Below are 15,035 nucleotides of genomic sequence, written 5' to 3'. Positions count from 1 at the left end.
ACAGAGTGTCATATTGGATAACAGTTCCATCTGTTTCGGTCTCTGTAGTCTCAGTCTGTCCAATTGGACAACAGGTCTATCTGTTTGGGTCTCTGTAGTCTCAGTCTGTCATATTGGACAACAGTTCCATCTGTTTGGGTCTCTGTAGTCTCAGTCTGTCCAATTGGACAACAGTTCCATCTGTTTGGGTCTCTGTTGTCTCAGTCTGTCCAATTGGACAACAGTTCCATCTGTTTGGGTCTCTGTAGTCTCAGTCTGTCCAATTGGAAAACAGTCTATCTGTTTGGGTCTCTGTAGTCACAGTCTGTCATATTGGACAACAGTTCCATCTGTTTGGGTCTCGGTAGTCTCAGTCTGTCCAATTGGACAAAAGTTCCATCTGTTTGGGTCTCTGTAGTCACAGAGTGTCATATTGGATAACAGTTCCATCTGTTTCGGTCTCTGTAGTCTCAGTCTGTCCAATTGGATAACAGTTCCATCTGTTTGGGTCTCTGTAGTCTCAGTCTGTCCAATTGGACAACAGTTCCATCTGTTTGGGTCTCTGTAGTCTCAGTCTGTCCAATTGGATAACAGTTCCATCTGTTTGGGTCTCTGTAGTCTCAGTCTGTCCAATTGGACAACAGTTCCATCTGTTTGGGTCTCTGTAGTCTCAGTCTGTCATATTGGACAACAGTTCCATCTGTCAATTGGGGTCTCTGTAGTCTCAGTCTGTCATATTGGACAACAGTTCCATCTGTTTGGGTCTCTGTAGTCTCAGTCTGTCCAATTGGAAAATAGTTCCATCTGATTGGGTCTCTGTAGTCTCAGTTTGTCCAATTGGACAACAGTTCCATCTGTTTGGGTCTCTGTAGTCACAGTCTGTCCAATTGGACAACAGGTCTATCTGTTTGGGTATCTGTAGTCTCAGTCTGCCCAATTGGACAACAGTTACATCTGTTTGGGTCTCTTTAGTTCTTAGTTGATCATACTAGACACATTAGTGTTAACAGTCTGAAAACTTAACAAAAATGAGAAAGTGTATTACAGGAGTGCAATTGAGTTTAGGTGAGATAAATGATATATATAGCTTGTGTTGGGCCACTATATATAGCATACCCCTAATTGACTAATTTAATACTTGTAATCCTGAATAGTTTGGTTCCTTAGGTTTTGATATATAGAACTGTTTTACTGATAAGGTTAGAGTGGATTTATATGTTTACAATGTTTTATACCCAAGCTAATCAGTATATTGGAATGGTTAGTGTACATATTTGTCCTGCCATGGCTGTCTTGTTTACCAGAGATTGTGCTGCAATGATGTATGGGTAGAATGCCCTCTTTGTCCCCCCTTGCAGACCCTACCATTATATATTTCACTGTTGGAACCTTATCAGGTGTTAGCTGTGAACCTGTGAACCTGTGTTACATAAATAAGTACATGTATTCTCAGATAATCAAAGTGAATATGTTTGCCTAGTACCTCCAACAAAATAGAGTAGTGAAATATTGTTTATCAAATCATGCCGCCCAAATAAGGTGTTATGTTGTTGCTGAATATATTCATAGGATATCCAGATTCCTATTTACTGGTCTAAATTGTCTTCCACAGTTTATCCTTTTACTAAAATGAACATCAATTCTATTTAATGTCCACTGTGAAATAGTTAGTGGTCAACATTGTTACCTCAGACTTTTAATACAATACTTTTAAGGGCCCTTATCAAATTTTAATAGTTATATCAGTTTTTTAATATTTTCATGTTTGAAAAATGAAAAGATATTTTAAAAAACACTGGCTAATCTCACACTCTGTTTGCTTTAAATGCTTTTGGTCTACAAAAAAGTTGATGGTTTGGTATAGGAAAATGTTGATGGTTTGGTCTACAAAAATGTTGATGGTTTGGTATAGGAAAATATCAATGGTTTGGTATAAGAAATGTGATGTTGTATGGTTATGGTTTAGGAAAAATATCAATGGTTTGGAATAGGAAATGTGATGGTTAGATAGGAAAATGTTGATGGTTTGGTATAGGAAAATGTTGATGTTGGATAGGAAAATGTTGATGGTTTGGTATAGTATAGGAAAATGTTGATGGTTTGGTATAGTAGGAAAATGTTGATGGTTTGGTAAAGTAGGAGGAAATGTTGATGGTTTGGTATAGTATAGATGGTTTGTAAAATGTTGAAGGTTTGGTCTAGGAAAATGTTGATGGTTTGGTATTGTATATGAAAATGTTGATGGTTTGGTCTAGGAAAATGTTGAAGGTTTGGTCTAGGAAAATGTTGATGGTTTGGTATAGTATAGGAAAATGTTGATGGTTTGGTATAGTATAGGAAAATGTTGATGGTTTGGTCTAGGAAAATGTTGATGGTTTGGTATAGGAAAATGTTGATGGTTTGGTATAGGAAAATGTTGAAGGTTTGGTCTAGGAAAATGTTGATGGTTTGGTATAGTATAGGAAAATGTTGATGGTTTGGTATAGGAAAATGTTGAAGGTTTGGTATAGGAAAATGTTGATGGTTTGGTATAGTATAGGAAAATATTGATGGTTTGGTCTAGGAAAATGTTGATGGTTTGGTATAGTATAGGAAAATGTTGATGGTGTGGTATAGTATAGGAAAATGTTGATGACAGAATAGCTTTCCTTTAGTCTTTGACTCTAAAAATCTTTTTGACAACTTTAAAATCATAATTCATTCCAAACCTTTCATAAACCATTGAGACATTGTTACAGGTTGTGACTCTGAAAAAATGTGCTGATGACCTTGACCCTAGCAGTGACCCTGAGATAACCAGGAGAGATTGACTGATGACCTTGACCTCATCATTGTCTCTGAAATAACCAAAATAGATGGGCGGCTAATGACCTTGACCCTTATCAGTGACCCTGAGTTAACCAAATGAGATGGGCAGCTAATGACCTTGACCCCCATCAGTGATCCTGAGATAACCAAAAGAGATAGGATAATGACCTTGACCCTATTAGTGACCCTGAAATAACCAAAAGAGATAAATTGTCCTCTGTTTATTGATATAGCGGCAGCGTACATTTCGCCTTACATCTCTGTTCCTATCTTTTAAACGTAGTAGAAATATTGATTTATGCTTCTTATAATGTTAACTATTGTAGCAGACTTTTGCCGTGGAAGTCAGCATGTTACGCTGATATCGTTGTTTATGGGATACATATTTGGTGGAAATAGTGAAAGCCAGCGACACAATTGGCAAATCTAGCAGGAAAAAAGACATTTCGACACATAGCCATGTTACTAGATCAGCTCCAGCCATATAACCAGGGAACTGGTTTATTTCCAAGGCTGGAAATTGGTTTTCTGTGACAACACAACCTAGTGCAGACAGTGTGTTTATATGTTGGCTAAATTATCAGAGAGAAGTCTTTCCTATTGGAACACCATGTTGTCTCTATATGGGGTTGTGGAACGTTTTAACGATCCAGTGTTTTATTTTGGATGGTAAAAATACTGAATCATTGATGTATGATAATCGAGGGAGACACGTGTCTGTGACGGCCAGATTCGGTAAGGGATGTTACCCGACTTATCTCAGCATGTGTATCTGAAGCATGACTGATATGGAGGGACTGTTTGTCGGACTGTGACGGTCCCCACGGACTGATAGCACACCAGGATGGATGATTCTATAGGAAATGTCGGTTACTACAAAGCAGGGTTAGTGTATCAGTAATGGATCCTCATACTATCTCTACTTCCTATGACATTTCCCGGACTTCTCTCTTTCCTGGAGTTTTCCTTCCATATCCATGGAATTGAAATATTCTTTAGGTAACTCTGAAAGATACAATATAAGCTTTACGATTGGTTCAGACATTGAGAAGATTCACTCACTGAAATGTATCTGATAACATTATGGAAATACTTGGTGCAGTTCTAACTGGTTTTGATATGGAAATTCTGACGGTTTGATACATGATGTCTCGGCTTAATGCATTTGTATAGGTCTGGCAATTTATCATGTAACATTAAATTGACAGCATGTCATACGGGACCGCATGGAAACGACAATACTATTTAGAGTTTACATCATGCATATTATGTAAACTGACGTTCCTAGTAATGATTTATCAAGGCAAGCAAACAACTTTAAAGAAATAATCATGTGTCTTCAATGTTTTATAAAATGGATTTAATGTACTGTAACTATGGTTATTCAGGCAGCCAAAATGCACAGCAATTTTAGTCTTTATTCGTCAAATGAACGGTTTGCTCTTATAAGAATGGCAGAATTTTGCCTAAAACATCTTGTGTCACAAAATCAATATTAGGTGATAACAGATTTTGTTAACAAGTATTTTATTATCTTGTTGACAAGTTAACTTTGATTAAACGTTTAAAATTGCATGAATATGTGGTTGGATGCATACAACCATGTGTTGATGTAATTCCCTGTCTCACGAACTAGCTAGGTGACTTATTAGGCCATGATCAGTACACGGAGCTGGTGTGATACGATTATTAACTTGTGTATTTGTTTGGTAACATCATAGGTAATTTATTTGTTGGATTAATAAAGTTGAAATCCACCTTATCAGCTGGTGAGGGAGACAGTCAAGTGTCTAAGTAAACTTGGGCCATTGCTCATCTGCTAAGCCGTCCTAAACACACACCGTTTCTGTTGAGTTAAGGATCAGCGCGGGGCTGGATACACGAACAATATGAATGAATTGTCGGAAGTGGGAAGTTGGATTGGAGTAGTGCTCTAAGGGAAGCTTGACTTAGATTCTTCCATCTGTGCATACAGGTCATGGCCCATTCATAAAATTGAAAAAATTAACCAAACTCGAAAAAAAAAGTACTGCCATATAATCTTTGTAGGTAGATACAGGAATGGACACAATAGTTCCTGATTTACAAGTACAATTAAAAGTTACCTGGGATATCATTAGTTCCTGATTTACAAGTACAGTTAAAAGTTACCTGGGATATCATTAGTTCCTGATTTACAAGTACAGTTAAAAGTTACCTGGAATATCATTAGTACTGATTTACAAGTACAGTTAAAAGTTACCTGGGATATCATTAGTTCCTGATTTACAAGTACAGTTAAAAGTTACCTGGGATATCATTAGTTCCTGATTTACAAGTACAGTTAAAAGTTACCTAGAATATCATTAGTTACTGATTTACAAGTACAGTTAAAAGTTACCTGGGATATCATTAGTACTGATTTACATGTACAGTTAAAAGTTACCTGGGATATCATTAGTTCCTGATTTACAAGTACAGTTAAAAGTTACCTGGGATATCATTAGTTCCTGATTTACAAGTACAGTTAAAAGTTACCTGGGATATCATTAGTTCCTGATTTACAAGTACAGTTAAAAGTTACCTGGGATATCATTAGTTCCTGATTTACAAGTACAATTAAAAGTTACCTGGGATATCATTAGTCCGGATTTACATGTAAAGTTACCTGGGATATCATTAGTTCCTGATTTACAAGTACAGTTAAAAGTTACCTGGGATATCATTAGTTCCTGATTTACAAGTACAGTTAAAAGTTACCTGGGATATCATTAGTCCGGATTTACATGTAAAGTTACCTGTGATAACTAAATCTTTATTACCTGTGATCACTGCGTAGAACAGACGTCTCCTCCCTGGTGTTGGAATAGGACCATTTTATTCTCTGTGACCCGTCCTCAGATATATCATGGATGTGATCTAACATTGTGTGAAAATCATCACTTCGATTCCTGGTTCTGACGTTCTGTGCCATTAATATACAGATAACAAATTTCTGTGGTGTGCTGGGATTACATTAGACCCGATTTTGTCACGTGGATTGGCATCGTCAGTGCGAGGCGGTGTAGCAGTACTGACGTTACAAACACCTCTACACCAGAACCAGCATCAGTAGCGGACAACAGAATCACATCTCACTTTGGTAAGAAAATCTGTCTTGTAACTTTATGCTCCAACAAAATGTTTTTTTCATAAAGTTACAGAATAATTTTAAAATATTTTTTTTTATTCTAATTACTTTCTTCAATGAAAAGTTTTTAATATTTGCACTTCTTGCAACTCTATGTAGAAATGGTGGACAGAAAGGTGAGGATGACTTTGGTATGATTGGTATGGCAATTTCCTTAAAAACAAATAATGCTTTTACAAAAATTCTAAATTGACCTGTAATATTTTGAGGAATATTTACAATCAATTTTGCTATTTTCTGATGACGTGATATTGAAGGAATTTTGTTTTATTGGTCGATATTGGTGTGACTTATGAAGACTTGCAAATTTCTGAAGTTGTCAAGATTAAATATTTTTACAAAGTATTTTGTGCAAAATTGCACTTTAAAAATTGAGAAAAACTAATATTACCAATATGTTTTCAATTCAGTTGTGGAATTATATTTATGGTCGTTATCAAATGAATTCTGAAGTCAAAATGTGACTCTAGAGATTAGCAACATTTTCAGTGTAAATGAACAATGGTACAGATTGATCTATAAAGTTGGTATTACAGTGTATGTATTTGGGTCAAATCAACTCTTTGAGATTTGGATCGCTTCATTATATCCTCTAAAAACTAAGTCTCAGATTGGTCATTTCACAAATTGATTTTCGAAGTTCAAATTAAGATTTTTGTAGGTCAACATTCAGCTAAGTGTCTACAAAGATACTTGAACCTCTTGTTGAATCATACAGAACACAGTTTCCATTTTTAGCTCTCTTTGAGTGCCTTCAAAATTGTCGACAAATTACAAGAGGTATTTGCTATCTGTACATTACTTGCATGTATTTGTATTTGAACACTCTTTGCTTTTGTTTTATCATAGCAAATTCAGGTTAAATGATGTTGCTTAATTGAAACTGGATATACAAGTTATAACCTTTGGTCATATATTTTTTTTTAAATGTGCAAAAGACTTTCCATCAACATATTCCTTAGATTGGTGGAGTTATAATAAATACATCTGATAATTCATTCAGTTAATTGGTGGAGTTATAATAAATACATCTGATAATTCATTCAGTTAATTGGTGGAGTTATAATAAATACATCTGATAATTCATTCAGTTAATTGGTGGAGTTATAATAAATACATCTGATAATTCATTCAGTTAATTGGTGGAGTTATAATAAATACACCTGATAATTCCTTCAGTTAATTGGTGGAGTTATAATAAATACATCTGATAATTCCTTCAGTTAATTGGTGGAGTTATAATAAATACATCTGATAATTCATTCAGTTAATTGGTGGAGTTATAATAAATACATCTGATAATTCCTTCAGTTAATTGGTGGAGTTATAATAAATACACCTGATAATTCATTCAGTTAATTGGTGGAGTTATAATAAATACACCTGATAATTCATTCAGTTAATTGGTGGAGTTATAATAAATACACCTGATAATTCCTTCAGTTAATTGGTGGAGTTATAATAAATACACCTGATAATTCCTTCAGTTAATTGGTGGAGTTATAATAGATACATCTGATAATTCCTTCAGTTAATTGGTGGAGTTATAATAAATACACCTGATAATTCCTTCAGTTAATTGGTGGAGTTATAATAAATACACCTGATAATTCCTTCAGTTAATTGGTGGAGTTATAATAGATACATCTGATAATTCCTTCAGTTAATTGGTGGAGTTATAATAAATACACCTGATAATTCCTTCAGTTAATTGGTGGAGTTATAATAAATACACCTGATAATTCCTTCATTTAATTGGTGGAGTTATAATAAATACATCTGATAATTCCTTCAGTTAATTGGTGGAGTTATAATAGATACACCTGATAATTCCTTCAGTTAATTGGTGGAGTTATAATAGATACACCTGATAATTCCTTCAGTTAATTGATGGAGTTATAATAAATACACCTGATAATTCCTTCAGTTAATTGGTGGAGTTATAATAAATACACCTGATAATTCATTCAGTTAATTGGTGGAGTTATAATAAATACACCTGATAATTCCTTCAGTTAATTGGTGGAGTTATAATAAATACACCTGATAATTCCTTCAGTTAATTGGTGGAGTTATAATAAATACATCTGATAATTCCTTCAGTTAATTGGTGGAGTTATAATAGATACACCTGATAATTCATTCAGTTAATTGGTGGAGTTATAATAGATACATCTGATAATTCCTTCAGTTAATTGGTGGAGTTATAATAGATACATCTGATAATTCCTTCAGTTAATTGGTGGAGTTATAATAAATACACCTGATAATTCATTCAGTTAATTGGTGGAGTTATAATAAATACATCTGATGTAATTCCTTCAGTTAATTGGTGGAGTTATAATAAATACACCTGATAATTCCTTCAGTTAATTGGTGGAGTTATAATAGATACACCTGATGATTCCTTCAGTTAATTGGTGGAGTTATAATAGATACATCTGATAATTCCTTCAGTTAATTGGTGGAGTTATAATAAATACATCTGATAATTCATTCAGTTAATTGGTGGAGTTATAATAAATACATCTGATAATTCCTTCAGTTAATTGGTGGAGTTATAATAATACACCTGATAATTCCTTCAGTTAATTGGTGGAGTTATAATAGATACACCTGATAATTCCTTCAGTTAATTGGTGGAGTTATAATAGATACACCTGATAATTCCTTCAGTTAATTGGTGGAGTTATAATAAATACACCTGATAATTCCTTCAGTTAATTGGTGGAGTTATAATAGATACACCTGATAATTCCTTCAGTTAATTGGTGGAGTTATAATAGATACATCTGATAATTCCTTCAGTTAATTGGTGGAGTTATAATAGATACACCTGATAATTCCTTCAGTTAATTGGTGGAGTTATAATAGATACATCTGATAATTCCTTCAGTTAATTGGTGGAGTTATAATAAATACACCTGATAATTCCTTCAGTTAATTGGTGGAGTTATAATAAATACACCTGATAATTCCTTCAGTTAATTGGTGGAGTTATAATAGATACACCTGATAATTCCTTCAGTTAATTGGTGGAGTTATAATAAATACACCTGATAATTCCTTCAGTTAATTGGTGGAGTTATAATAAATACACCTGATAATTCCTTCAGTTAATTGGTGGAGTTATAATAAATACATCTGATAATTCATTCAGTTAATTGGTGGAGTTATAATAGATACACCTGATAATTCCTTCATTTAATTGGTGGAGTTATAATAGATACACCTGATAATTCCTTCAGTTAATTGGTGGAGTTATAATAAATACACCTGATAATTCCTTCAGTTAATTGGTGGAGTTATAATAAATACACTGAATTCTTCAGTTAATTGGTGGAGTTATAATAGATACACCTGATAATTCCTTCAGTTAATTGGTGGAGTTATAATAAATACACCTGATAATTCCTTCAGTTAATTGGTGGAGTTATAATAAATACATCTGATAATTCATTCAGTTAATTGGTGGAGTTATAATAGATACACCTGATAATTCCTTCATTTAATTGGTGGAGTTATAATAGATACACCTGATAATTCCTTCAGTTAATTGGTGGAGTTATAATAAATACACCTGATAATTCCTTCAGTTAATTGGTGGAGTTATAATAGATACACCTGATAATTCATTCAGTTAATTGGTGGAGTTATAATAGATACACCTGATAATTCCTTCAGTTAATTGGTGGAGTTATAATAAATACACTGATAATTCCTTCAGTTAATTGGTGGAGTTATAATAAATACACCTGATAATTCATTCAGTTAATTGGTGGAGTTATAATAAATACATCTGATAATTCATTCAGTTAATTGGTGGAGTTATAATAAATATATCTGATAATTCCTTCAGTTAATAACCTATAATGACCTTAATTGGTTATATGAACAAGCTTGAGCAGCCAAAATTTGAATTTTAAATTATACTTCAAGGAGTTATTTAATAAAGTACAATAAATATGATTGTTTTTTGTGATGATTGTAACACATTTTTTTACAAATATCATTCTAGGTCTCATCTAATGTTCCTTGAAATTGATCTAAAACATTGCAGGTCCAAACCTGGTGACTTGGTGACTGTTTTACCTGGATTAAAGTGTATGAGGGTCTTTATGTGGGTGGAAAGTGCCTAGGGGAAACTGGAAATGACCTGTGGGAAACTGGAAATGACCTATATGGGAAACAATATACGATCTGCAGACAGATGACCCTATTATTTTTTGCGTCAGATCAAAGAAAAAGCCAGTGTGTAATCATGCAACCAGCATGCTGAGATACCTACAGATGTCAAACAGATGCATGCTCCAGTCTGTGCTTTGTTGGCATGAGATTTACATAATTTATTATAAATCATTATGGTGGGTAAATATGGCGATAATTAAATTCATATATAATACTATTTCCTTCTGAGTTATCATGTAAATGGATCAATCTGCCTCGGCCATGTTACGTAAGACTTTATGTTAACACTGGTATATGTTATATCATCTGTAATAATGAACAACTGTCTGTTTACTAATATGCTTAAAACTGTCGATTGGATTTATAAATGTCATACGATATGGGCACAGATTGTTCAGTCTAATAATCAACTATTTATTGTCTTCAAATTCAGTTGTTAAGCATGCTGGGGGAATCGATCCGAAAGAAATCCAGAGTACCGTGTGAAAAATAAGTAATAAGGGTAGGTGACCATGTCACTTTCTGATATGACCAGAAATTCAAACCTGTGAAGGTCCCAGTGAAAACAAAAAGTACTATCCGAGTGTTTAACCATACAAAAGGTATAATAACTGATTTTCAGTCGGGTGTTGAAACTTTGTTGACAATTTTTGATGTCCCTCAGTTATCCAATAGGACAGGACACATAGACTGTTACCCATGTTTTCTCCCGTCCTAATTTTGTTCCACTATCCCAGTCTCCATCTGTTAGAGGTACTTTAAGATGTCTGTAAAATTAACTTTTTCCCTTTCATTGAAGTTATTGAAATGCTTTCGTATCAGGAATACAGATTCTATTTTGTTGGCATTTGAAGCCTGTTGCTTTTCTGTCGAGGAATATCAGATAGTTTACTGTGTATGTAGTGACATTTGGTTGTTTGTACATCCTGATAGAAGCTACTCTCCTCGTTTATAACAAATACCATATATGAAATGGAAAAAGGACAGCGACAGTAATTGCTTTACGTACATATGATTCTGAAGATGCCTGAATCCATCAATATGTACTAAGTATTTGTATTAAAGTATGCAATGCAGCTATACCTCCTGTTAGAACATGGCTTGTTAAATTTGCACTAAATGCGCAAATTGAATTAAACCTATTTTTAGAATGTGTTCAAGTTCTATGATTAAAACTATTCACCTGTATTGATGATAGATGGGGCTGCCAGAACACTACAAGGGCGGTTGTCAAGTAACATGTTGATTTTGGTCTGTAGGTTTCTGTTGATTTGATTGATGTTTAAAATTGTTGATAGGTTTATTCAGATGTTTGCAAGGAGTGTTTATCAATAGAACTAATGAGTAGTGTCATTTTAAATAGAAACAATACTTTCCAAATAAAACATATGTCTAAATAATTCAATAATGTTATAAATAATTCAATAATGTTATGATGATTATAGATTTTAGCGACTCTTCATTTTAAAACACTAAGTGTTGTTCGAATGATTCACAATCAAAATCAAACTTTTCCTATTTTTGGAATTAGATGTCAAATGAAAAATTCATAACACAGTATACGGTGAAATTAATGGAATCTACCAGGTGGACAAGAAGTATTACAGTCAGATTTATGCAGAGACTTTCAGAAGGGTGCTACAAAAGTTGTTAAAATAAATTACCACAAAAGTTGTTAAAATAAATTACCATGACCTTATCATCAAAGAAAATTGGAGTTCAACTTTAAATTATTTCACTTGATATGGCATGTGAGTGGTGTAGGCCAGGCCAATTTAATTATTGGTCCTAGTTAGTATGCATATTTAAATTATATATAATTCAAAGGCTCATATTCTGGATAAAAATGGGGAGATGTTATTCTAAAACTTTTTAAACTCTGATAACCCATAATACTTCTATGTTCCTCTGATTTACAGATTTCCATTCCTGTATCTGTAATCTGTTTTCTTGTACCAATATATATCACTTTCTCCATATCATCATTTCTTTTTTCCCTTTGGTCCTCGATCTACCTGAAATACTTCCTATACTTTCGAAATACCTGTTCTGCACCAAATCCAGCTGGTTTTAGTTTTATTTGTTTAACGTCCTATTAACAGCAAAGGTCATGTAAGGACGTGCCAGTTTTGTTGGTGAAGGAAAGCCGGATTACTCGGAGAAAAACCACTGACCAGCAGTCGGTACCTGGCAACTGCCCCACATTGGATTTGAACCCGCATCCCAGAGGTGGAGAGCTTGTGGTAATATGTCGGGACATCTTAACCACTCGGCCACACCAGTCCCCACCAAATCCAGCTATTCAGAGCATGATTTTAATTGTTAAACATGTATTGCCTGTCAGGACGGTATAGTTCCATCAATATACTAGGATTTTCGAGGCATTCATGTTTATCATATCACTGGCTATAAGAAATCAATGATTTTCTGTGTATATAAAACACATAGTGAGTGAGCTGTCAATTTACAAAATTTCCTTTCTCCATCAGTCATTTACGTTTTATTATTTTTGGCGTTATACAGCTTCGGTAAAAATTTGAGTAATTGTCACTTTGTCCTATTGATTATCAGCTATTTGATGGAAGAATCTTGTACGACCTATACGATTTACTCTCACCAGGTATTGGTTTCTTGGTGAAGGCCAGATACCCTCACATAAGGACCATCATTGGTTTATATACATGTATGTACACAGTTTTTCAAGAATTTGAAAGAAAAAAATTCTGTAAGTACTTTTCAAAGTTAGTTATTTGATATGCAAGTTAAAGCCAGATTCACATGGTGTTTGAATATTAATGTAATTTGAAGTAAGACAATTGTTTTTAAAAGTCAGTACATTTTTACCATTAGTGAATAATAAGATAAGGTGTTTAATGGTGAATTTTCTACACTTTGCTTCGTGTCCATCATTCGGCCATCTCTGTGGCTGTCTGTCTGCTCTTTATCTTGTTCTGGCTCAGAACTTCACACTTGGCGTATTGGTCCAGCACATACCAAAACCAGGTCACTGTGACCTAATATGTTAACTTTAACACTCCTTATAATAACAGATTTGTCCTCACTCTATACCCTATATCATAATGCATAATGCACTGAAAGTTCATACTTGGTATATATAGGTCCATCTAAGTGCCAGCAATGTGGTTGCTATGGTAATGTAGTCATGTGATTAAATGACCTTATGAAGACTTGCTAGGACTCTGGTTGCTATAGTGATGTTGCTATAATAACCATACCTCGAGGTATCAAATTGCCACCCCTTCTTTCCTCTGGTATACACAAATAAAGACTGACCATTCATGCTGAATATTGATTATCTGACGGACCAGGATCAGATTTGACTTGTATGTTCACCCAATATCCAAATTATGGTCATTATCAGCGGACATTCCATAGATTTTCTTTCCCAATATGTCATATTATAATGATGCATGTCTTATTTCACGATTTACAAACACTTGGCCATGCAGATTCATTACATTAGGTAATATTAGGTATTTTGAAGGCCTCAATGTAGGTTTTCCAGTGATATGTAGCCTCTTATGGATTCATCAAATCAGAACAAAACACTCAGAAAATACAGTAATCAACAGTTGAACCCGTCTAAAATTTCGGCCATTTTACCTTTGTCTTTCATTTACAGCCAACGGACATCTGATCTGGAACAGATATCCTTAATCTGTAACATTGTCCACAACTGTAAAAAATGAAGACTAGTTAATCATTAGTCGTGATCTTACAGTTTAGCAGATTTTTCTTGTTGTAATAGACTTTCTTGGTGAATTATTAATCCTGTTTCCACAGTGCTATCTGCTGTACAGGTTTTCATCAACCATATCTGTTAGCACCGCTATTTACGTCGGTTCAGCATACAGCGTATTGTTCTGTTGGGTAATGTAATCATAAAAGAAATCTTTTTCTTCTATCTTAATTTAAAAAACTTCAATAGTAATTTACACACAAATCTTTTATCCAGTGATTGCATGTCCATTTTTAGATAAATTTTCTCAACTACTAGTAAGGGATATTGGATAATTGACCATTGACCATTGACCAATGGGCTATCCTAATACATTAAACACAACACTTAAATTTCCGTTTTGTCATTTAAGCATTGATGTCACTATGTTTTAATTTGATCGGGTATGAAATAAATTTTGTTTGCAAACTTTTGTGAGAATCTATGTTGCTTAAATAAGAAAAGAGAAATTTAAGCCTTTTCATGCCATTCTCTGATTTTTTTCTTCATAGAGGTAAGAAGAAAAAGAATTGGGCAAACAGAAAGTGAGATTTAGTATGAGAACATAAATTATTTAAAATTGAAGATGAATAAATGACTTGATGTCAATTGCTGAAGCCGAAATGTGATGAAGTTGTGGTAATATGATGGATGTCAGTGTGTTTATGACAAGCTGTATCAGACTCTAAATGCTTTATCAGCAGACGTATGATCCCAGGGAATAGTTGATAAGCGATGACTCAATAGATATCTGTGAACAGAATTCTCCCGAGGATACCTCTGATCTTCTCCTCATTTATTGAAGAAGTTGAAGATCTGATGCGTCTTCCCTTATTGAACGGTGTTATTATAGACCATGAAATGTTTAGGCATTGTTTGAAAAACTTTTAATGTAATCGTTCGCGCTACACTATTAAAAATGAATGAGTAGAAGAAAATCTTTATTTTGTTTCTATATTTATAGGACTTATCACCTGTATACATCAGTTATTAGAATGGTGGGGTGAACGTCAAGGTACTGACAATATGATTGACTGTAAACAATATAGATCACTTTGGGTGAAACAATTAATAAAATAATAGCCATTGAAGCCAGGAGAGTTTGTTACTTTGTAGATTTCTATGATGATCCTTCTGCCACATAGGATCTTA

General features: G+C 33.9%; 2 protein-coding genes across 2 annotated transcripts in view; both read left to right on the top strand.

Annotated features, from left to right (window-relative positions):
* LOC138336107 (activating signal cointegrator 1 complex subunit 3-like) overlaps positions 1-15,035 on the top strand; it is a 332,564-nt gene that overhangs the window by 84,431 nt on the left and 233,098 nt on the right. The window lies entirely within an intron of this gene.
* LOC138335213 (beta-1,4-galactosyltransferase galt-1-like) overlaps positions 4,511-15,035 on the top strand; it is a 68,294-nt gene continuing 57,769 nt past the window's right edge. The window contains exon 1 of the mRNA XM_069284197.1: positions 4,511-5,908. The gene's annotated coding sequence lies outside the window, so the exon portion shown is untranslated. The remainder of the gene's footprint in view (positions 5,909-15,035) is intronic.

This window comes from Argopecten irradians, chromosome 1, assembly GCF_041381155.1.
Source record: "Argopecten irradians isolate NY chromosome 1, Ai_NY, whole genome shotgun sequence".
In the NCBI taxonomy this organism is placed as follows: domain Eukaryota; kingdom Metazoa; phylum Mollusca; class Bivalvia; order Pectinida; family Pectinidae; genus Argopecten; species Argopecten irradians.
The sequence above is the reverse complement of the archived record's forward strand: the minus strand, read 5'-3'. Positions and strand labels throughout refer to the sequence as shown.